General features: G+C 46.0%; 1 protein-coding gene and 1 pseudogene across 1 annotated transcript in view; one reads left to right on the top strand and one right to left on the bottom strand.

The window, feature by feature from the left end:
• LOC137144296 (zinc finger protein 420-like) overlaps positions 1 to 8,554 on the bottom strand; it is a 29,312-nt gene extending 20,758 nt beyond the window's left edge. The window contains exon 1 of the mRNA XM_067534504.1: positions 8,400 to 8,554. The gene's annotated coding sequence lies outside the window, so the exon portion shown is untranslated. The remainder of the gene's footprint in view (positions 1 to 8,399) is intronic.
• Positions 1 to 22,830, top strand: part of LOC137144303 (zinc finger protein 436-like) — a 92,299-nt pseudogene extending 69,469 nt beyond the window's left edge.
• Positions 22,831 to 24,301: the final 1,471 nt, after the last annotated feature.

Genomic DNA, 24,301 nt, shown 5'->3' with positions numbered 1-24,301 from the left:
GGCCATACTGCCCTGAGCGGCAGGGACGCCACCTAGATCTAGGCTACTTGGGCCACCAAATAGCTATTTTGATAACCCCACAGTCCGACATCCCATGACAGGGTGTGCCTATACCATGACAATACCTACCCTTGGTGGTCTTCACTACAATGGTTAATGGTGATCAGAGAGTCTACACAATTAATATTAACAACAACAAGAGGGAAGGAATGCAAGACAAAATAGGGAAAGAGGATATTAGGTCACTTAGATGTATTCAAGTTGGCAGAGCCTGATGAAATGCACCGTAAGGTACTTAAGGAACCAGCTGACGCAGTCATTGAGACCTCACGGAGGACTGGTATAAGGGATATATAGTACAGATATGCCTTGAATGATTAATAAACTGCTGATTCCTCTGGCCCTCAAAAATTAGAAATGCTATCCACCTCCAGTTGTCCCAAAATAGGATCTACATAGGACGTAAAGACGCGAAGAGAATGGCTCACATCACGTTGTCTGAGGACCCACGGACAAGCCAAAACTGGGAGTTCCTCTTCCCAGGAATATAAACTGAAATGCCTTAATGAGTATATAGTTAATCCCTGGGCAAGAATCTCTCATAATTTGCAAATGGATAAAATCTCTTTCTGCCTCCCAACCTAGCTAAAAAGAACAGTAAATTACTGAAACAGGTGTTAGCCTGCTTTCCTGTGCCGACTGCCCCAGTGCACATTATGAGCGGACAAATGTTGGATGGGGAAGCTGCAAACTAAGCAAACTAGAAATGACTGGATGAAGGACACATGCAACAAACTACCATGCTAAGCCAAGAAATCCAAGCCATAAGTCTTCAATATATGGTTTATAATTTGGGATGATTTATTAGAAAATCAGATATAACATGGAAAAAATCTGTTTTTCATCCCAGATTAGAAACTGCACCTATGTTTAACTGTGAGTCTGATCTACCGCCTCCTCCATGCAGAAGATATCTCTTGTTCTATGTCCTCAGTGTGAAATGCTTCTGTATGATCAAAGAATTTAGGAAGTGTGTACTCCAAATTTAGAAGATAAACAGATTTGATTGGTTTTCACGGTAAATCCTTGTTGCACTCTACAAGTAATAGGATCAGCCTGGCAGCATGAAAAAGGAATAGTGAAAGATATAAACCAGGATATACATTTGAATAGTAAGAGAAAATGTTTAAAAGCAGGGTGGATAAAAATCAAGGATTAGAAAAAACAAAAAACAAAAAAAAAGGATTTTTTTTAAATTTAAATCGGATTTTTTTATATTTTTTTAAAAAATCAATGAAATACTAAATTCCTCATTTAAAAACAGTTACAATTAAATCTCATCACAAACCTGCTAAGCCTAAACTTACAGTCTCATACAAATCAATTAATGGCTCTAGTCTGTCCAGCCTAACCACCAGTTCTTGCTTTTTGGAAGTTCTGGGCTTTCAGTTTCTGGCTCAGTTTCTGTTTCTCAGCAGACTAAAGTCACTTTGAAAGAAAGAGACAAGCTGGAGAGGATTGTTGTTGTTCTGTGCTTATGTGGGGGTGGAACTGGGCCAAGCAATGCAGAGAAGTTAGTTAGGACACTGTCTTAAAGCCACAGAGAGAATATTTTCATCGTTTGGTATTATTCACTCAAAGCTAAGAAATCAACTGGGAGCTGAAAAAAGCAGGAAAAACACATATTTCTGTTTATATCTATGAATAAAAATGACAGTGGGAGTGGGGGAGATGAGAAATAGCTGTTGAAGTTTTAAGAACAGCGTATGTTTAGTGTTATGATGACTTGTCTGTTAGAGTTAATAAAATTAAAAAAAAAAAAAAAGAGTAAGGACAGCCGTCAGCCGGCAATGCAGGAGACTGCTGCAATTGCAAATGTGAAACATTCATAGAATCATAGAATATTAGAGTTGGAAGGGACCTCAGGAGGTCATCTAGTCTAACTCCCTGCTCAAAGCAGGAATAACCTCAGCTATATCATCCCAGCCAGGGCTTTGTCAAGATTCAACTTAAAAACCTCTAAAGATGGAGATTCCACCACCTCCTAGGTAACCCATTCCAGTGCTTCACCACCCTCCTAGTGAAAAACTTTTTCCGAATGTCCAACATAGACCTCCCCAACTGCAACTTGAGACCATTGCTCCTTGTTCTGTCATCTGCCACCACCGAGAACAGCCTAGCCCCATCCTCTCTGAAACCCTTTCAGGTAGTTAAAAGCCGCTATCAAATCCCCCCACATTCTTCTCTTTTGCAGACTAAACAAGCCCAGTTCCCTCAGCCTCTCCTCATAAGTCCTGTGCTCCAGGCACCTAATCATTTTGGTTGCCCTCCGCTGGACTTTCTCCAACTTGTCCACATCCTTTTTGTAGTGGGGGGCCCAAAACTGGACACAATATTCTAAATGCGGCCTTACCAATGCCGAATAGAGGGGAATAATCACTTCCCGTGACCTGCTGGCAATGCCCCTCCTAATGCAGCCCAATATGCTATTAGCCTTCTTGACAACCAGGGCACACTGCTGACTCATATCCAGCTTTTTATCCACTGTTACCCCCAGGTCCTTTTCTGCAGAACTGCTGCCTAGATCATCGGTCCCCAGTCTATAGCTGTGCATGGGATTCTTCCTTCCTAAGTGGAGGACTCTGCACTTTTCTTTGTTGAACCTCATCAGATTTCTTTTGGCTCAATCCTCCAGTTTGTCTAGGTCACTCTGTATCCTATCCCTGCCTTCCAGGGTATCTACCACTCCCCCCAGCTTAGTGTCATCTGCAAACTTGCTGAGGGTGCAATTTACCCCATCTTCCAGATCATTAATGAAGATGTTGAACAAAACCGGCCCCAGGACCGAACCCTGCGGCACTCCGCTTGTGACCAGTTGCCAGCTAGACATGGAGCCATTGATCACTACTCGTTGAGCCCTATGCTCTAGCCAGTTCTCGATCCATTTTATAGTCCATTCATCCAACCCATATTTCTTTAACTTGCTGATAAGAATACTGCGAGAGACAGTATCAAAAGCTTTGCTAAAGCTTCATGTAACAGTTAAGATTTAGTTTAATAAAAAATAAGTGCTGTGTGTTTGTGTGTGTGATTTAGTGCTTACCATTCCTAATGTACTGCTGCTGCATCTGCAGCTTGACACGGGTAATGAGTATTATGTACTGTTTCCTAAATTAATAAAGATCAAGTTATCTAAAAACTACACAAAGTATACCCTCCCAGATGTTAATAAATGCTGTACTGAGCTGTAAATTAACACATTTTAGTGATCAGATTTACACCATTATTTAAGAAATATGTAAAGTAGTATCAGTGAGAAATTTGATTTAAATCAAGATTTAAAGCAAGAAAATCATTAAACCTTGATTTAAATCAACTCACCTTGTTTAAAAGGGGGAATCCTGAGTGATAGCACAAGGCTAATAATGAAATTCAATTCTTGAAATGACTCAGACAAAGAAAAGGATGAAGAAAGATGTGGACAAAGTGGAGAGAGTCCAGAGGAAAGGAACAAAAATGATAAAAGGTTTAGAAAACCTGACCTCTAAAGAACAATTAAAAAAATAAAACTGGGAATGCTCAGTCTTGAGAAAAGGCGACTGAATCAGGACTTCACAACAGTCTTGAAAATATGATCAATTGTTCTTCATGTCCACTTGCGGCAGGACAAGAAGGAATGGTCTGAATCCACAGCCAGGAAGATTTAGGTTACATATGAGGAAATACTTTCTAACTATAAGGGTCAGGCCCGGATTAACCTTTCGTGGGCCCAGTGCCAAACATATTTGTGGAACCCCTGGGGTCAATGGGGCATGGCGCAGAGGGGGGTCAGTCTCAGGAAAGAGGGCAGGCCAGGGGCAACGGGACCCCCGCTCTGCCACACCGAGCGTGAGGGGACTTTTTATAAACTGGAAACTGCCAGACGCACACTGGCCTGCCTGGTACCGCACTGCCAGCGCCGCCCTTCCCCTCGGGGGTGGGCCCGCGCCACACTCCTCACCCCATACCTACTGACTCACACCCCTCTGCCCAGAGATACCCCGAGCGCCCCACTATGACAACTGCCCAGTGCCCCAAAACACACAAACCACCCCCAACCCTCCTGACCCACCACCCCACTACAGAGACCCACTCCCCACCCCACAGGGAGGTGACCATGTCCGCCAGGCTGAGCTGGCAGCATGGCTGTGGCCGGTCCTGGAGATCGCTCTGGCCCCTCAGAAACATCGCGATCAGCCAGGCCAGAGTTGGAGCAGGGCCGGCCCGGGCCGGGCTCCCTCAGAAGCCACTTGCCTGGTGGAGCCTGGACGAGCCCCGCATGCTGTCCCCCTACCCTGCCTCCCCGCTAACCGAGACTGGCCTGGCCTCTGCACTGGTTCCAGGAGACTCAGTCCTGGGTGGGGAAGCAGGTGGAGCCCTGCAGAAACCACTTGGAGCTGGAGTCACTGGCACCAGTGTGAACCCGGTACTGAGAAGGTCAGTTAAACCCTGGAATAGGCTTATACGGGTGGTCGTGGAGTCTCTGTCCCTGGAGGTTTTTAGAGAAGTGGTTGGACAAACCTCTGTCAACGATAGTCTACAAATACTTGGTCCTACCTCAGCAGAGAGGGCTGGATTTCACAACCTCTTGGGGTCCCTTCCAACCCTACATAAAATCATAGAAGATGAGGGTTGGAAGGGACCTCACGAGGTATCTAGTCCCACCCCCTGCTCAAAGCAGGACCAACCCCAACTAAATCAACCCAGCAAGGCTCTGTCAAACCAGGCCTTAAAAACCTCTAAGGATGGAGATTCCACCACCTCCCTAGGTAACCAATTCCAGTGCTTCACCACCCTCCTGAGAACAGCCTAGCTCCATCCATCCTCGAACCCACCTTCAGGTCGTTGAAGGCTGCTATTAAATCCTCCCCGCACTCTTCTCTTCTGCAGACTAAACAAGCTCAGTTCCCTCAGCCTCTCCTCATAAGTCTTGGGCTCTAGCCCCCTCATAATTTTTCTTGCCCTCCGCTGGACTCTCTCCAATTTGTCCACTTCCTTCCTGTAATGGGGGGCCCAAAACTGGATGCAGTACTCCAAATACAGCCTCACCAGTGCTGAATGGAGGGGAATAATCACTTCCCTCGATCAGCTGGCACTGCTCCTACTAATGCAGCCTAATGTGCCGCTAGCCTTCTTGGCAACCAGGGCACACTGCTGACTCATATCCAGCTTCTTATCCACTGTAACCCCCAGGTCCTTTTCTGCAGAATTGCTGCCTAGCCCATCGGTCCCTAGAGTGTAGCAGATTTTTTTCTGCTAAGTGCAGGACTCTGCACTTGTCCTTGTTGAACTTCACATTTCATTGGCCCAATCCTCCAATTTGTCTAGGTGACTCTGTATCCTATATCTACCCTCCAGCATATCTACCACTCCCCACAACTTAGTGTCATCCCCAAAATTTCTGAGGGTGCAATCTACCCCGTTGTCCAGATCATTCAAGTTACATTTCTATCAAGCTATGCAAACCTACAGGAAAAACCCCACCACAACAGAATGTCAGGCAATTCAACAAAAAACTACACTCCACAGCAGACAATGACAATACAATGGAGAAAAAAGCAACACAATGCAAATTAACACATCATCGGACAAAAGTACACAATTCAAAACAGCTCAGTTCAAGCCAACACAACACAGGCACCAAACAACCCGAGGCAAAGCAATGCACCAGGAAACTATGCAACACAAAATGATGCATTGTAGTTCCAAATGACACCCTGCAAAACAGCTCAGCATAGAGCAACACACAGCACAAAACTAGAATTATTTCAAGGTAGACAAGGAAGCGACCTCGAGAAGTTGTCTTGCCAGGGCCTCCTGTGCGGAGGCAGTGCCAGGTACCCCTGCATGCCAGGACAGGTGTCTCTCTGACCTGTTCTTAACAGCCTCCAGTGAAGGAAATCCCACAACCTGCCTTGGAAGCCCATGCAATGCAAACAATCAGATCAACGCAACACTGGACAGTACAAGCTGGGCTCTTGGTTAAGGGGAGAGGCTGGAATTCAAACGATCTGTGTTCAGTTACCAGGTTTGCCCCAAATTTTCCATGTGAACATGAGCAACTTACTTCACATCCCTGAGCTTCAGTTTCGCCATCTGTAAAACGGAGAGCAGCTGCCCACTCTTTAGCTTTTGACCTTTCTGTGGCAAGGATTTGCATTCCCTCACCATGGGTCTGTCTACACCGCAGTTAAACACTGGCAACTGGTCTGAACCAGCTGAGTAAGTCTAAGGGGCTGTTTAATTCTGCTGTAGACATTCCAGCTCTCTGGGACCCTGCTACCTCACATGGTCCTACAGCCTGAGTCCAGACGTCTGCATTACAATTAAACATCCCCTTAACCTCAGCCCTGTCAGCCGGCCTGGGCCAGCTGCAGGTTTTTAATTGCAGTGTAGACATAACCTTGGTGTCTGTGCAGCACTCGTCACAACGGGGACCCTGACCTTGGGCAGTGTCTGCGCAGAGCCCTGCATTGCGGGGGGCCTCATCTTGGTCGGGCTCAGTGCAGTGTCAGGCCTGAGGAGTGCGGAGCACACTGATCTCAGCAGGGTCTCTGAAGTGCCCCGCATGATTGAGGCAGCGATCTGGGGCCGCCATCTGTGCATGGCCTGGCACAACATGGTCTCTGATCTATGTAGGGGTCTGTGCAGTTCCTGGCACAACGAGTGCCCCCAAACTCGGCCAGGGTTTGTGCAGTGCCTGGCACACCAGGGGACCTGATCTCAGTCAGGGTCTGTGCCACATTCAGTGCGGTAAGAGCCCTGATCTCAGTCAGGGTTTGTGACACATTTGTCACAATGGGAATCCAGCCCTTGCACAGAGTCTGTGCTACACCCAGAAAAATGGGGGCCCTGATCTTGGTTAGCCTCTGTGTTGAGTCTTCCACAATGGGGGCCTGATCTCTGCTGAGGTCTGTTTCACATTCAACATGTCAGGGGCCCTGATCTCTGGTTTTTACTGCTCAGGGGGAGATACTGGCCCTGCTCTGGGTGAGGGGGCAGGATTCCATGCATCTGATCAAGGGAGGCTGAGGGCAGATGTAACCTGCAACCTCCAATATGGAGAACGACTCAGGCAACAGGTTTCCCCCACCCAAAAAAGTAAAAGAGACTGCAACTAAGAACCACGAGGAGCACCTCCAAACTGGAAAGGATTTTTTTTTAAATCACTGTTTGATGATTAAATGGGAAATGGTAAAATCTGATATTTGAAAACAGTGGTGAGTAATTACAAAGAAAAGAGTGCAAACATGAGAAATTTGAAAGCCTTTATCACAGATAAGAGGAAAGTGGAAAAGTTTGAGGAATTTTATTTCAATTATTGATAGAAGGCAAAGAGGTAAACATTGAACGGGTTTCCTATCAGTATTTGATAGCTAAAGTGGAAAAGGCAAAATTTGCAAGGGTTTTATAACCATCAATATTCAAGAAGTTCAGGAACGGGCAACAGCTGAGGAGGTTTGCTAATATCAGAAAATTAGATGGGAAAATCTCTGGCAATAATAAATATGTCAGATGCCTGGCAAGAAATGCGGAAATATTTTCAAGAATTTCATATCAGTATTTCAGAACTGAGAAGAAAATAGGGCACAAACTAAATAGTTTCCAATAGAAGAGGGGAAAAAACCAACATCTGAGGCAATTTTGAATCAATATACAACAACTCAAAGGGAAAGGGGGGAAATCATCATGCATTTTGCAATCTAGAGAGAAAGGGGGAGGCTGGGGCAGAATGTTATCAATGTTAGAGAGAGCAGGGGTAAAGCAGAGGGGATTTCATTTCCCCCTTTAGCTCCCCCTCCTCTGTCATCACCTGCTCTTCTCCTCTCCCTGTAATTCCCTGACTGCACAGAAATGGTGACATTTACATCTGCCTCTTCGCACACCTCTCTTCCCTCCCTCCTTTTCCTTTCAGCTTCTGCTCTTATTTTTAAGACTTCCTGACAAACAACCTATGACTCCAGCCCAGACACACAAGAGGAAACCCCCGTTGTGCTTGGTTTCCTCCCATCCTCCCTCCCCCAGTTTAGCCCCAAGAGGGGCAGATCCTGGCAGGGGCCGAGGGTTACTTGTTGTTACAGCAGCTCGGAGCCCCAGGCCGGAAGCAGATTCCCAGGGGCTGCCTGCGAGATCCCACCTTAGTTTCCGTGGTCATTTGGGCCCAGTCACTTTCCTGCCCCTCCCCACCGCTGGGTCTCTTTCAATTTCCCACGGGCTCCAGCTCCCCAGCGGGGGTCAGCAGAGCCTGGGGCTGCCCCGCAGGCTGGTGCCATTTGCAGAAAGTCCCCGGGGCTGAGCACAGCCGGGGGTTAAGGAAGGTCTCCCCCAGCACAGACCCCTCTGCTCAGCGTCGCACTCACCCAGGTGCCGAAGCCTTTCCCGGACCTAAAGACAAGTTCTGTGTGGCTCGAAAGCGCCTCTCTCACCACCAGAGGCTGCTGCAATAACAGATTGGACCCCAGCCAGCTTGTCCCTCTGACTCGCAGCTCTTTGCAGGCCCAGCTCGCAATGCAGCGCAGGGCGGACGAGATAGCGGAGGAAACAGCCCTACATGCAGATGCGGAACTCACACAGACTACATTTCCCACAACACCTGGCGCTGGGGCTGGCCAGGCACGTGCAGCCCCGGCCCCTCCCTCAGCCTTTCTTTAGGAAAGGGGGTAGCGGGTGCTTGGGGCCCGGGGAAAGAAGGAAGCGGCGGCGGCGGCAGCAGCAGCGGCGGCAGCAGCAGCCGCCTGGGAGTACAAAGGAAGAGCAGCATGTGATCAGATCCCTGCGGCACCTGGGTGAGTGTGATGCAGCTGCTGCTACTGCTGCAGCAGCTGCCCCCAGTGCGAGGTGGAAGCCGGGGCTGAGCAGAGGGGTCTGTGCTGGGGGAGACCTTCCTTAAACCCCCGCTGTGCCCAGCCCCGGGGACTTTCTGCAAATGGCACCAGCCTGCGGGACAGCCTCGGGCTCTACCGACCCTCGCTGGGGAGCTGGAGCCCGTGGGAAATTGTAAGAGACCCAGCGGTGGGGAGGGGCAGGAAAGTGACTGGGCCCAAATGACCACGGAAACTAAGGTGGGATCTCGCAGGCAGCCCCTGGGAATCTGCTTCCGGCCTGGGGCTCCGAGCTCCTGTAACAGCAAGTAGCCCTCGGCCCCTGCCAGAATCTGCCCCTCTTGAGGCTAAATGGGGGGAGGGGAAGAAACCAGTCCCCACTGGGGTTTTCTGTTTGTTGTGTGTCTGGGCTGGAGTCATAGGTTGTTTGTCAGGAAGTCTTAAAAATAAGAGCAGAAGCTGAAAGGAAAAGGAGGGAGGGAAGAGAGGTGTGCGAAGAGACAGATGTAAATGTCACCATTTCTGTGCAGTCAAGGAATTACAGGGAGAAAAGAGCAGGTGATGACAGAGGAGGGGGAGAGAAAAGGGGGAGATGAAATCCCCTCTGCTTTAGGAAAAGCAAATAAATAGGCACACACAAATATTCAAATCACTGTAATTTATGTATGTAGGGTTTGTTTGTTTGTTTGGTTTTTTTTGCTTGCAGATTCAAAAGTAAAAATAATGTGGTGTTGTCTGTAATCTTTACTGGACCTCAGTAGAATAGAAACAGAAATAAGGTGTTTTGCAAATTCTTCTCTTTGTTTCTTTTTTCTTTCTTTCTTTCTTTATTTTGCTGTTAATAGTGAGGCATGTGTGTCAGTATCCCTTTTCACAGCCTCCCAGCAAGCCATTCAGGCTGCTGTGAAAAGGTGGCCTTAACAAACAGACAAATATCACTTTTCACAGCAGACAAACTGATGGTGCGCATCAGCAGGGTGCTCATCGCTGGTTAGTGCGCAACAAGCTACAGTCTGATGATATATCAAAGCAACAGATATAAAAGCCCAGGGACAAATTAAGCCCTGTATGGAGAGGTGGGTAGGGAAGCAGCAGGGGCTGGGTGATTCCGGGGGGGCGGGGTGGATAGGGGGCTAGTGGAGACAGCAGGGGCTAGGGTTGATGTGGGGGGAAGAGGAGGACCTAGGACAGGCAGTGGGCAATAAGGGGAGGTGGTGGTGAGCCCACTGCCGGAGCCCCAGGCCCCATGTCCAGAGCCCAACCCCACTGCCCCTGAGGAGGTGGGGAACTCACTGGCTGGCTGCTCCTCCAGCATTTGTGCTCCTCCCTCTCCCCCCATCACTGTTCAGGAGGCTGTGGCAGGAAGAAAAGCCCCAGGTGGCCACATGTGAGAAACAGTCTCCGAGTACTTGGTCCTGGCTCAGCACAGTAGGCTGGACTAGATGACCCCTGAAGGTCTCTTCTATTGTGACACTGAAATAATTCTGTGTTGTAGTTTTGTGTTCTGCTCTTTTCTATGCAGAGTTGTTTTGCAGGCTGTCATTTTGAACGGCGAAACTTCATTTGCTGTTGCATAGTTTCCCGCTGCATTGGTTTGTCTCAGGTTGTTTGGTGCTTGTACTGTGCGGGCTTGAGCTCTTTTGCCTTCCATCCTTCTCTCCTAGGGTGTGTCAGTTTGCATGGTCTTCCTTTGCTCTCCTTTGAACTGTCTCACATTATGCTGTGGAGTGTAGTATTTTTTTTTTTTTCTGAATTGCCTGACATTATGTGGTGGTGTTTTTTTCTGTAGGTTGTGTTTGTAGTATGTATGCATTGCATAGCATGATAGAAAGGTAGTGCTGGAAGGGACCTCAAGAGATCAGGAAGTCCATTCCTCTCTGCTGAAGTAGGACCAAGTATATGTAGACTATCCTTGACAGAAGTTTGTCCAGCCTGTTCTTAAAAACCACCAAGGACAGAGACTGCACTATCACACTTGTAAGCCTATTCCAGAGCTTAACTATCTTATGGTTAGAAAGGTTTTCCTAATATGTATCCTAAACTTTCCTTCCTGCATTGGTAGTTGTTAGGGAAAAAGAACAGGGAGTCCTAGGGGTGGATTTGGGTCGATGGTTAACCTCTATTGCCTGCGCGTTCTTCTTTGATGCCTCAAGTGAGCGACGAGCGGGTTACTTTACAATCCTTTTATCCATAACAGTATGTAAATGTATCCATTTCCAGCAACTCCCCATAGACCCTTATTTGGTTACATTGACAGCTAGAAAATGAATATTAACAACTATATGATGAATACAATTCTACCCACCCCTGTTTATTATTTACAGAAATACCGTACAGAGCACAGGTGCATTACCTAGAAACCAATTATCTTTAACATTCTTTAAAATACACAGTATGCGAGGGAGGGAAAGAAGATAATGCTTTCTTCCCACCAAAGGCCTTGCACAGGAGGGGAGATAGTTATTTTGTTAGCCTTATTCCCTGCTCAGAGGGCCAGGAAGGGAGGATAAACAAGGTTTGCCCATGCCAGGACTCCGTTCCCTGTAGTTTAGGCCCAACCATTTGTCCAGCTTTTAACTCTTTACTGTCCTACACCTCCCTTTGCCAGACACATCAGATTCACCGGCCACTATCTGAGCTCCAGTGACACCTACACAAATATTACTGGTGAGCAGCACCGGAGAGAGAGGAGAACCAGTGAGTGGGCAGCTGGGTTAATAGACTAAAGATGGGAGGAGAAACGTTGACTTGTCCTAGGTTACCCAGCCGGTCAGTGATACAGCTAGTAATAGAACCCAGTTCTCCTTCGTCCCAATGCCACCGTATTGTTGGTTTGGGTACCGTAGGTCTCTGCTACCCTGGGATTCTAGGCACTGGTGCAAACCCTTAGCATAGATCGAATTTACACTAGTGCTCTATGATTGGCAGTGCTGCGCCATATCCCAGTTTGAAGGCTCTGGCGGAGCAGTAACTTCACAGAGGCCTGAGGCTGGCTGAACATTGCAGCATGTTATGGAGGGGCAGCAGAGAGACACTCCCAATTTTGAGTGGGCTGAGCTGTCCTGCAAAGATAACTTGTGCATTCATGGACACATGAACTTTTTCTGCAGTTTAACACTGGGGGGTCTAGGGACCTTACCAAGCTGCAGGTGATGGGGCTCTGGTGTCATTTCATCTTGTGCCATTGGGTCATTGTTTGTCAGTTTATTTCATGCTAAGATTTATAGGCCTAACTTCTTATGCTAAATGCTTAAGTTAATGTCTCAGAGGTTGGCCCAGGGGGCTTCTTGCATTACTGCTTTATACCTATCTCTTACTAGACCTTTAACTTAAAAGCTAGCTGTGAACCTACAGTTGAACTCATAGGCGTCATCCTTAATTAAAGACACAAACTCTTCTCCTATTATCACCTACGCTTACACCCCTAATTCCCTCTTGCACCCGTAATCTGCTCCCATTGAGATTTGTGTATGCAATTTATTTCCTTTCCAAATTAGTTTGATCACCTTCTGATTTCTCTGATCTATTCAGATTACATTTCTTAAAAGTGCCTTCAGAGAGATGGATTTTTCCCAGATGTTTACAGTTCACCCTCCGATTTCTCAACATCCTATTTCCTAGAATGTGTGGATTAAATAAAATGCTGTTGTTTTCAGGAGATGTTTCTCAGGAACCCTTAGTCAGTTGTTCACAAATTTGGTTCCCTAACCTTTCCCTATGCCTTCGAGAGGGACACTGAAGGCAGTCCAAGTAACCATGTGGCTTTTAGAGCACTTTGAAGACTCAAGCTTTACACTGAAAATTGTTCTGAATCTCAACTAGAGCAGACTACTCAGTCCCCTGTAATCATCCCTTCCAAGCCCCCACTTCTTCCTAGTTATTGAATATTGATATTAAATCTCCTGATTTCTCAGTGTATTTTTTTTTCTTTCATAATAATTTCTCTCCAGTTCCCAAAAATTGATATCAAATACCCTAAAAATTCACTGCATTTTCTCTAGTGGATGGGAGGAATCCATCTGCATCACACATCTTTATGGAAGCCAAGAGAAGAATAACCGTCTTTTTTGTCTCCTTTAACATCCCATAATAGTGTGTCTCAGGTGGATGGACCTTTCCTGCCAGGCAGGATGTCACGTTCCCTGTTACCGATCAGCACTTCCCATAGTGAAAGCCTCTCTCCTGTCTGGCGATTTGCATAGCCACAGAGGCTCACAATAAAACTAGTCAAATATGGACCTGTGAAGCACCTCACGTGTTCAATCAAGTCTAATCGCTAAACACATTCTCATCACTCTAGTACAGTACCTGTTTTAACAATGCTAACACAGGTGATCCAGCTGAATCCAATTGAGACATGGCAACTTTGGCGAAAGCTAACACCTTACCTGCCAGTGTTGCAGTCTCCACCAGGAGCATGAATTCATTTAGACTTCCGGAAGAGCCACCGAAAGAAAAAGGATTAGCTGAGGCAAGAACAGCCTGTCTCTCAGCCATGGGGATCACCCTTGTGAAAAGTTATAACAAGGCCTGGCACATGAAAGGAGGTACTCCCAAGAGAGACTGTCTTAAGTCTGGGGCATCAAACAATGTTATAAACCTGTGACACGTGCCATGGGGAGAAGGACAGGGAGAATCCCCCAAAGTGACTCCTTTGACTCCGCTCTTCTCTGGCCTTCGGTTCAGTGACTCTATTACTGGGAAGGTTTCACCATGTCTCCAAGGGATTCGTCCTGGTGGGAGGGGCCTAGGCCTGGGCTGTAATAAGGTCACTATGTGCTTCACAGTGTGGCAGACCCTAGAATGTCCTTTTCCAGGGGAAAAGCGTGGGGGGCATCGGCCTGTGGAATGGACAAAAGCTCCTTTTGAATTCTTTGAAATTGCTCTTCTGTTCCTGGCAGGCTACAGAATAACAACTACTTCTTGCCCCAGATCGTCCCATCCTCCCAGGGAGAAAGAAATGGCTGCACTGGAGCTGACTCAGGTAAGGGATTATCAGGCAGCTGTCAATGTCAGACTAACACTATTGGAATTAGCTGGGTGATCACTTTTACACTTTTCAAATACTGGGACAATATTAGCTTTATTCCAGTGTTGTGGAATTTCCCCAGTCTTCCAAGACCTACTGAAAATCAGCATTGACAGCCCAACATGTTCCTCATCTGTGTCTTTTTAAAACTCTTGGATTCAAGGTATCTGGACCTTCTGATTTAAAGAGGTCTAACTTTAATAGCTGCTGTTTAACATCCTCCTGAGTTGTTATTATTGGAATGGAAAGAGTAGTGTCGTCGTCATCATCATCATATCATATGACAACATCATCTGTGTGGGGTTTTTTTCTCCCCCCATATCCAGGAGCGAGAAATATTTATTGAACACTTTTACCTCTTCTGCATAATTTTTGATAATTCTGCCATTTCCATCTAGTAATGGACCAATATGATTGTGAGGATTCTTTTTGTATTAATATACTTTTTAAAACATCCTTCTTTTCCTTCTCGCTGCTGGCCATAGATTTCTGTGTGCTTCCCTTAACAAATTTCTTCAATTCCAACCTTCAGATTTATTGCCTTTCCTACTGACTTCCCCTTTCTGCCATATATTTTCCTGGGAGGGTGTGGGGATTCCAAGCAGGGGGCTGTCTCCGAGCTGTGCTGGAGGCTCCATCTCATATATCAAGCTCTGGCTCATAGATATGTGATAAATGTGAAGAGCCTTCCATGCTCTGTCAGCCGGGAGGGACAAAGATTCTCTCCTTCTCCCCTCACCCTGATGCCTCTTGGCTGCTCTGACGAGGTGAGGATGGGACTCTGTTGACATGAGACCCTCCCAATAGGGTCGTCACTGGGACGGCAGGTGCTGAGTGGGGGATTCTTCCTCTTTCAGAGGCTGGTGACCTTCGAGGAGGTGGCTGTATATTTCACCAAGGACGAATGGGCTCTGCTGGGCCCCGCTCAGAGAGCTCTCTACAGGGACGTCATGCAGGAGAACTATGAGAACGTGACTTCGTTAGGTAAGGAGTCCTGTCCCCTTGCTTATTAGACGCTGTGGGGTCTGTAAAGAACCTGAGTAATAATAACTTTTTACCTTCACCCAGCATCCAAGTATTGGCAGGTTTACTTGTCCCCCTTTTTTGACTCCTCTCCCACCTACTAGTATAATGTTTTGGACATGTGGATTTTTGGTGCCGTCAGTCAACTGTATTAAACTATATTTAATTTATCATTACTGGATCCATTAAAGCTAAATTAATAACTGTAGCTTGCATGCCTTTTCCTTAATTTTAAAGGAAATTATGCTGCTCGGACAATTGTGAATTAAGTTGAGTAAATAGGTGTTTGACTCATGCATGGCTTGTGTGACAGTCAGATGAGCTCAACTTTTGATAGGAGAGTGTATGATGTTGCCATTCAAGAGTCCATGGGTGATGGGAGAGCAGAGCAGTGGGAGGGGAGGAGAAGAGGGGAGTAGATATTAATGGGCTGCCAGGAGGTGGGGAGGGGTGTGTGGAGGATTAAGAAGAAGCAGGGAGGGATGGGGTAGTGAGAGAGAGGAGGGAGCACACGAAGCTCCCAAGGTGCCGGGAGGTGTTGGCAGCTGAGAGTAGTGGGAAGAAGGGGAGGGGAGTGTGGAGGAAGGGCACCCAGGAAGAGGGCTGGGGGTGGTCAGTTGGAGGGAGGAGAGGTTTTGGGATCAAGAGCTGGGGGGGATCCCACACCTTTAACACAGAATCTCTCCCTAGGCTTTGCTGCATTAGAGCCTGCACTCTAGATTTATTTCTGTTCAGTTTCACTGTATTTTACATTTTTTCCCCAAATATTATTATTCTAACTCTTGACCTCCCTCCACCGCTCATTATCCCCCCATCACTCCTCCCCATCTCCATGCACATCACTCCTCCCCATCTCCATGTTGGCTCCTGGCCAACAATCCTGAATCCTTGCTACATTCTCTTCTCCCATAGCAGGGCCATTGCTCAGGCACCAATGGGCACTTTGCGGATGGTGATGCATGGTGCTAGTGTAACTTGTACTACAATTACGCCTATAAGATTATGTCTTGGGGTACAACTTGCCCTTGTTGGTGGCTACTCAAAGTTAATTGAGAAGATGTATTTGGTGAAGCAGACACAGAAACTTCATTTAATACAGACAGCTATCATGGAAGTCCAAGGCAAAGATCAATATGCACCATGGTTAGACTAAGAGAAGGATAGTAAAGAAGGTTCTGCATTGTTATCTTGCATTGTGCATACTGACAACTTATGGACAACATTGGAAAGAAAGAGTGCCTCACTTTTACTTCAATGAGAAGGGAGGTCCTGATTCAATTTACAGTGTCTCAGAGACCTGACAAAAGTGAAAGAATGGGTAGAGTGTTTTTTCTTTTTCGACTACCATCCAGTGTAGAGGCATCTGCACCCCTGCACTGCTCTGTGCCTGCCACGAGGTTATTCAGGGTGTGTGGGCAATCCCTCCTCCTTTCCTTCTCAACCGCCCATAGCTAGTGATGGAGCTAGAGCTGTCTGTTTGTCGATCATTAGCTTTCTTAGAATTGCTCATTTTAGTTTCTTTTGAAACCCCTTTTTCTTTCTATGCTTCATTTTCCTTTTATTTTGGCCGTTGCCTTAAAAAAAAAAATGAGTGAAAGAAAAGGACTTGTGATATAGCAAGGGCAGGGGGCAGTAGGAGAGTGCTACTATTTGAGTTGTCAGTCTGTAGCCCAAAAAGATGCCCCCCCACAAGTCAGCTCAAACTCCGCTGTTTGTCCTCCAAAAGGTTTGCCTTCAGTTTCTTTAAAAAGTGGTAAAACCAGACATTGCCCCTTTTTGATGGGGCAAAGCTTCAAAATCTGGATATCCGTATAACCATCCTTGGGATCTGGCGTTAATCATCCTTTAGTGATAGCCTGATTCTGTGGAATCTGGTATGTTCACAGTGCAGCGCTAATTTGAATTAGCTTAAATCGACTTTCAGCAGCCACTTTAAAGAAATAGCAGCAGACTGTTCTCACTACGCTATTTGAGCTGGTCTCTTACATTCACACATTCCAGCCTTAATTTGAATTAGAAAACAGTGCAATCTGGGTAGCTATCCCACAGTGCAACTACCAACGGAGGCTGTGGCATCGTCCCAGGATGCATCGCTGCTTCCCCCACCCTTTCCCCCTCCCAAACAAACAGGAAAAGGATTTTTGAGCCTTTTTTTTTTTTTTTTTTTTTTTTTTTTTGTTCCCTGATTTCACCATTGCTTTTCGCGGTTTAGCATGGGGTACTTGAGAAAAAGAGCAAGAAGGTGAAGCAGCCATGGCTGCCCTGCTTCAAGACATCCAGCAGAACAATTCCTAATTGCTGCAGGCAATGAATGAGTGATGCATTAGTGATTTCTGTCCCTGTATGTTGCTAGCCTTTTCTCATCCACACAGTACCCCCCCATATGTTGCTTATCTTTTCTCATGCACCCCCCGCCCCTGTATGTTGCTTGCCAGATCTGTGCCTGGCAAATCACTCATGAACAAGATTTTCTTTAATAAAGAAATGTTTTAAAAAGATGCAAAATTTTATTTTTGAACAGTTATGTTTTGGGTGAAGGGGAGGGAGAAGGGTTCCTTCACTCTCTCCAGAGGTAGGGTAGGGTATTTAGTTTCTTCCTTTTCCTAAGCTGAGACAGTCTGTGTGCAGCACTGACTAATGGTTGGGCCACTGGCGAGGTGTCTTCAGAATGAAAAAAAAATAATAATAACAAGATGGCCACAGCCAAATTAGTGAAGAACAATATACATATGTAAGATTTTGAACTAATGATGCTTGGATACAATGTAGACACAGTTTTTAAAGTTAGGAAGACTGTATATATTGATCAATTTTAGCAATGATGGGGTGACACAATGTTGCCTCTAGTTTGTGTATTGAAGAGTAAGAAGAGACATATGTTTCAGTTGTCATAATTATGATTTTATACAATGTAGCAAGTGACTTTCTAATGCAGACCGCATGGAGGCTGGCGGGTAATCGGCTGGCATCACAAACACAGAGAGACAGGATCGGGGTTTTTTTGGGGGTGGAGTGGTGGCTTTCTCTGCCTGCAGTCCAAAGAAAAACGGAGAGCTATTGGGAACTGATTAGGGCGTGGTGAGGGGTTAATTTCTCAGCTTGCATTCCAAACCCACCCAGATAGGAAAAATGGGGGTTGTGGGGGAGTTGGTTTTGTCTTCTTGCATTCAACACACACAGACAGGATCTGGGGGGGGGGTTGTTGGATTTCTCTGCTTGTATTCAATACACACACACAGACTGGAACTGAAGAAAGAGAACTCACTGGATGTCCCTTCCCCAGCATGCCTTTCCCTCTCCCAAACAAACAGGAAAATCAAATCTTCCCGGAGCTTGAGGGGAGGGGACTTTACCTGCTATTGTGACCACAGAGCACCACAGATTGATTGGCTAGAGAGGTGAAAATGTAGCATAATGGGATACATTCCAAAGGTTAATTAATTCAAATTAAGCTCCATTACGTTCACACAAACACTAATTTGAATTTACAAAGTCGATTTAGGCGATACACCACTTGTAGAGGTGTTCTTATTAAATCAATTTTACTGGCACCTTAAGTCGACTTAACAGTGGTGACAGTGTGAATGTCGGAGTACTTAAATTGATATAGGGGACTTTAAATCGACATAAGTCCACAGTGTGAACCAGCCCTCCTAGAAGATTAGGGTTGGGAGGGACCTTAGGAGGTCGTCTAGTTAAACCCCCTGAAAGCCATTTCCCAGCCCCCTGATGTCATCTGGCCCATCTCAGGATAGTATTTGAAGTATTCCTGCTTTCAAGGGCTGGCTCAAACAAATAGATAACAGTCATAACTAGGGCAGTGTTTTCCGCCAATGGAAATAGAGGCATTTCAGATTTTCAAACCTGTATATTTTGGATACACATTATATTACTTCAAAAATACACGTATTGACAAACATGAGCAATACGTGATCCTTAACAGCACGAAAGAGCGCCAGCAGGGAGGGGGCAGGAACCAGCCATGTATGGTGGATGTGAGCGGGGGAGGGTGCTATAGATGCTGGCCAGGTGGGAGCAGCATCCGCTCTGCAGCCGGTGATGGAGCAAGTGTACTGCCCACCCAGGGGATGCGCCATAGCAGTCTTGCCGAGCCCAGGCTTGTATGAGGAGGATAAAAGTTGGCAGTGAGTCTGACCAGCAAACGCCCCCTACCCTCCGCCCTGCACCTTGGGGATTGTAGGAGAGTAAAGAGTTAAAGTTGGACAAATGGTCTGGCCTAAGTTACAGGGGAAGGGGTCAAGGCATGGATAAACCTTGTTTTTGCTAATTGGTGTGAATTCTAGTTAGAGTTTGTTAGCTCTCTTCTTTTCCTCCGTTCCTGGCCATCTGCACAGGGGATGAGGCTAACTATTGCCACTCCTGCGCAAGGCCTTTGGTGGGAAGAAAGCATTATGGTCCTTCCCCCTGGCATACCTTTACTTCAAAGAATGTTAGTGTAATATTAATAGGTTATAAGGTGATGTGCCTGCCCTCTGTATGGTAATCCTGTAAACAACAAACAGGGGCGGGTATAATTGTATTCATCATGTAGTTGTCAATATTCATTTTATAGGTGTCAATGTAACCAAATAAGAGTGTATGGGGAGTTGCTGGCAATGTACACAGTTACATACTGTTATGGATAAAAGGATTGTAAAGTAACCCCCTCGTCACTCACTCGCAGCATCGAGGTTAAATGAGCAGGCAGCAAAGGGTTCTGTCTGCCCAATCCACCCCAGGGACAACCTGTTTGGTTATTTCTAACAGGGATGAGTCAGGTGTCTTTGGGCAGAAATCTGCGGGGTTGTGACCTTGCCTGCCCCACCCACCATCTGATCAGCCATTCCGGATACGAAGGGTAATTCCAGAGATGAAGGGTCATTTCTGAAAAAATACAGTACTAGCGGCAATTTCCAGAAAACACTATCCCTAGTCATAACATTAAATGCAATAGTCTGAAGATATGACTGTGTTTGTCATATCTGTCACTCTGCCATCACGTTGTTCACTTCGCTGATGTGTTCTACCCTTCCCCCATTCTGTGTCTGTCTTGCCTATTTAGATTGTAAGTTCTTCCGGGCATGGACCATCTCCTATTCTGTGTTTGTTCCATGCCTAGCAAAATAGGGACCGACTCTTAACTGGCCTATAGCTACTCAGGTAATGAACAAGATTAATAATAATTATAACCATCCTGCTGCTTTGAGCCAAGGGAGCTGGCCTTAGGATATTACTGCTTAAAAATAAGCTGGGGTTAAAATCATGGAATATTCTTTGTGCTGAGTATCCCACACATTCCACTGATCTCTCTTCTTTTCTTTGCCTTGAGCAGGGTTTCTGGTTTCCAAAGCTGAGGTGATCTCCCAGCTGGAACGAGGGGAAGAGCCATGGATCCCTGATCTTCAGGGCTCTGAGAAAAAAGTGCTCCTGAGAGCTGCCTGTACAGGTGAGGAATTGGTTAAACCCACTCAAAAACTGTCTGTGAAGGCAGGAATCATTTGGGATGTCCTAGGAAGACCTTGTGAGCTCTCTGAGTTCAGGATTCTTCCCAGCATGTGTGGAATCATTATGGCAGATGTCACTCATGTTTCCCACCTATCCTGACTGACCGCTGGCAGCAGGGCCCTCCCCAATCTCGCTTCTCCCTGAGAGTTCTGCTGAGGTGTGGCCCCAGAAATGATCCCCTCTCCTCTTTCCACTAGGGAAGTGTCTTGGGGAAAATCAGCTCCTGATACGTTGGATCTCTCCAACACATATTTTGGTTTGTTCACATCTTTATCCATTCTTTTCTCTGAGATTTCCTTGCTCTCCAGCCCAGGGAGTGACCTATGTCTTTATTCTCTCTCTGTCTCATCAGGTGATGAGATGATGAGTGCGAATGAGGAGGATTACCCTCTGGATGAAAACAGTGAGCAAGTAGAACAACATGGGATGTTATCAGGAAGACCGAACGTGAATGTTTCCAGGAGTTGTGTACTCCCAGAAAGAAAAGCCTGCGAGAGTCAGCACAGGCCTGAGGAAACTCTTAGTAGTCACTCAGATCTTGTTAGAAAAGGAAGAATCAACATGGGGGAGAGACTTTACGCTTGCCCTGAGCGTGGGGGAAGCTTCAATGTGAGCTCAGCCCTTATCACACATCAGAGAATCCACAGAACAGAGAGCCCTTACGTGTGTTCTGAGTGTAGGAAAAGCTTCAGCTGTAGTTCAGCCCTCATGATGCATCAGAGAATCCACACAGGAGAGACACCGTACACATGCTCTGAGTGTGGGAAAAGCTTCAGTTGGCGCTCTAAACTTCTCAAACATCAGCAAATCCACACAGGGGAAAAGCCCTACACATGCTCTGAGTGTGGGAAAAGCTGCATTCAGAGGTCACACCTTATCGCACATCAGAGAATCCACACTGGAGAGACACCCTATTTTTGCCCTGAGTGTGGGAAAAGCTTCAAGTGGCGCTCAACCTTTACTAGACATCAAAGAATCCATACTGGAGAGAAACACTATGTGTGCCCGGAGTGCGGGAAAAGTTTCATTCAGAGATCACACCTTATTAGACATCAAAAAATCCACATGAGAGAGAGCCCTAGAGTGCTGTTTGTTTAAATAGAGAGATTTTTAAACAGAGAGCCCTAGACTAGATTTTTTTTTAAGCACACATGGTCGAGTACCCTACAGTGACTAGAGTTGCCCTGAGATGTTTTTTTAAAAAATCACATTTGTGAATTCCCACACAGTGAGCTTTGCAACCCCCTGCACCATGGCCTCTGAGCTCCCCCACATAAGTTGCCTGCTTCTTCCTTTTGGACCTCACCCTTCTTTGGGGTCCTTCCTGTGATCTTTTCTATCAACTCCTTTCCCTTTTGAGTTAGGGGAGTGTGTATCCCTCCTGCCAGGAATGTTCATCAGCCCCAGGTGGGGGAGATAGTTTTTGCTGCAGTGTAGCTTGTTGAGATCAAACCTACCTGTGCCTTATATCCACTAGGACTGTACGCAGAATTAGTTGCTGAAGTTAGTGATCTTGGTGAAAAAACACAACTATAGAGGCAGTGCAGATATAACCCAGGTACAGTGCTTGGCATAAGATTTCCCCTTCACCTGACCTAGACTCCATCACTTTTCCTATGGAAAACAAAGCGTGAGTGTCTCAGTTACATGGGTCCCACAAGTCAAAACAATTGTTAGTCATCAAGTTACCCCTTTGGGTATAAATTGTCTCCTTCCCTGTTGATCACATGTTGTTTGGGGTTGTGCTGGATAACAGATCTTTTTTTCTACCATTTCCCTCACTTAAAATATATTGAACTATAACAAAGAGCAGGAAGGGGGTACAAAGAATGTCATTGCACCCTCGATCATACCAGAAGAAGTTAGGGTGAGTCAGAGGGCTTCCCTATCGCCATCTCAATTCCCCCTTAGCCCAGCAGCGTTAGTTTCTGTGTCAGCCACAAGAGAGTTTATCCTCCCCATAGGCTATCTCTCTACCTCCCAGAGTGATGCAGTGTTCCGTATTCTCTGTGCTAGGTATAACACTTTGATTCTCAATCAGCCTCATCGGGGCTGGTGTGTCAAAGAGCTGGAGGGGAAATTTGAATGGATCCCAAACAGAGTAATCATTCTGTGCTTCAATCCCCATTTCTATATATTGGCAAAGCTGCTTTTGTTCTTTTTCTGCTGAGCCGGGAGACTTGTTTGCAGATTGGAGGGGTGGCTGATTTTTTCCTGTTATGATGATGTGAAATGTCTTGTAAATAACATGACTTAATAATAATAAGGTGATAAGTGAAGAAGGTTTATTTTGTGTCATCGTATGTAACTTGCTCTGAAATTTAATTTTATATGAAACTGAAAGTGTCTTTCGCCCATCTGTATTGTGGGTTTCTCTCTCTCTTTCTTGAATGCCATTTGGTTTCATAATTGGCTATTAGTCTTATTTGACAAGATGTAGCTCAGATTTCTTCAGGACTTTGAGACAAATAACCATTTGCTAAAAAGTATATCACCTAGTAAATGACTTTCCACTAGGCAAATACCCATACATTTGCCTCCTTAAGCTGTTGTGGCCCAGGCCCTGTAGGTGGTCGCTCCTGGAGATATCTCCTTCCATATCATAGAATCATAGAATCATAGAATATTAGAGTTGGAAGGGACCTCAGGAGGTCATCTAGTCCAACCCCCTGCTCAAAGCAGGACTAACCTCTGCTATATCATCCCAACCAGGGCTTTGTCAAGCCGCAGCTTAAAAACCTCTAAGGATGGAGATTCCACCACCTCCCTAGGTAACCCATTCCAGTGCTTCACCACCCTCCTAGTAAAAAACTTTTTCCTAATGTCCAACCTAGACCTCCCTCCCTGCAACTTGAGACCGTTGCTCCTTGTTTGGAGTATCAAGTACATGTTATCTATTATTTGGGAAATGCAATCCCTATCTAGGTAGAAATGGAGAAAATGGAAGTGAAATTTCTGTTCAGTTGACCCCAGGAGATGCTGCACATGTGTATAAAGTGACATCAATGCTGAATGTGATATAGCTGCAGAAAGCTACCAGTTTTTAATAGCTACCTCACCTTTGGTGTCCTCCTAGGGATTCTGAGACACATGTGTGTTTAGTCCCTATCTTAAATCTGTTCCACGAGGTTAAAGACATAAATGGGCATATTTGGGGGAGTTATACCTCACTATCACCACTGTTGTTTTGTGTGGTTGGTGAAGAATTCTACTCCAGAGAAGAGTAAAATTACTCCAACTAAGGCCAAGGATTTGACAGGAACTCAGGTAGAAATTGCAGGTATCAGAGGTTGATTTTCACCCCAGAGAGGAAAGCTCTGGTGACCTTTGGCCCAGGTAAACTATTTATTTTTGGAACGCTGCTCCCTAGTTCAGTGCCACTGATCACGGTCCTAGAAAATGCCATGATTAAATGGAGATCAGTTGTCCTTTGCCATTTGGATCCAAAGTTTCATGAAGCATGGGGAGAAAGAGCTGATTCCATCAGAGGCTATTCCATGCCTGTGGGTCTCAGTCTAGCTGTCTTGTTGGACAAGAAGCACTTCCATGCTGTGCAAGTGATGGCAGCCACTGAGGGAATTAATGTATCAGATTCCACGTTCAGACTGTAGGATACATGAACGCTGAGTCCTGATTCTGCAGGTTGGTCTCTTAGTTTTGCTCTTCAGTCTTATGCATTTGCCTGTCCACGCTACATCAGGTTACAACAGCAGATAGTTGGAGAAAACTGCTGAGTGAAGCGGGCCTTTTCCAAACTGACATTGCCCCCAATTAAAGTGTAAGACCCATAAAGTTCCTCAGTTTCCTTGGTTGCAAAGAAAGATGTCACATCTGTCCGGAAATGTCAAAATTTGAAATTGTGATGGATGCATGATGGTAGCAT

Source organism: Emydura macquarii, unplaced genomic scaffold (assembly GCF_026122565.2).
Source record: "Emydura macquarii macquarii isolate MOO-44397 ecotype Brisbane River unplaced genomic scaffold, CSIRO-AGI_Emac_v2 contig_3450, whole genome shotgun sequence".
In the NCBI taxonomy this organism is placed as follows: Eukaryota; Metazoa; Chordata; order Testudines; family Chelidae; genus Emydura; species Emydura macquarii.
The sequence above is the reverse complement of the archived record's forward strand: the minus strand, read 5'-3'. Positions and strand labels throughout refer to the sequence as shown.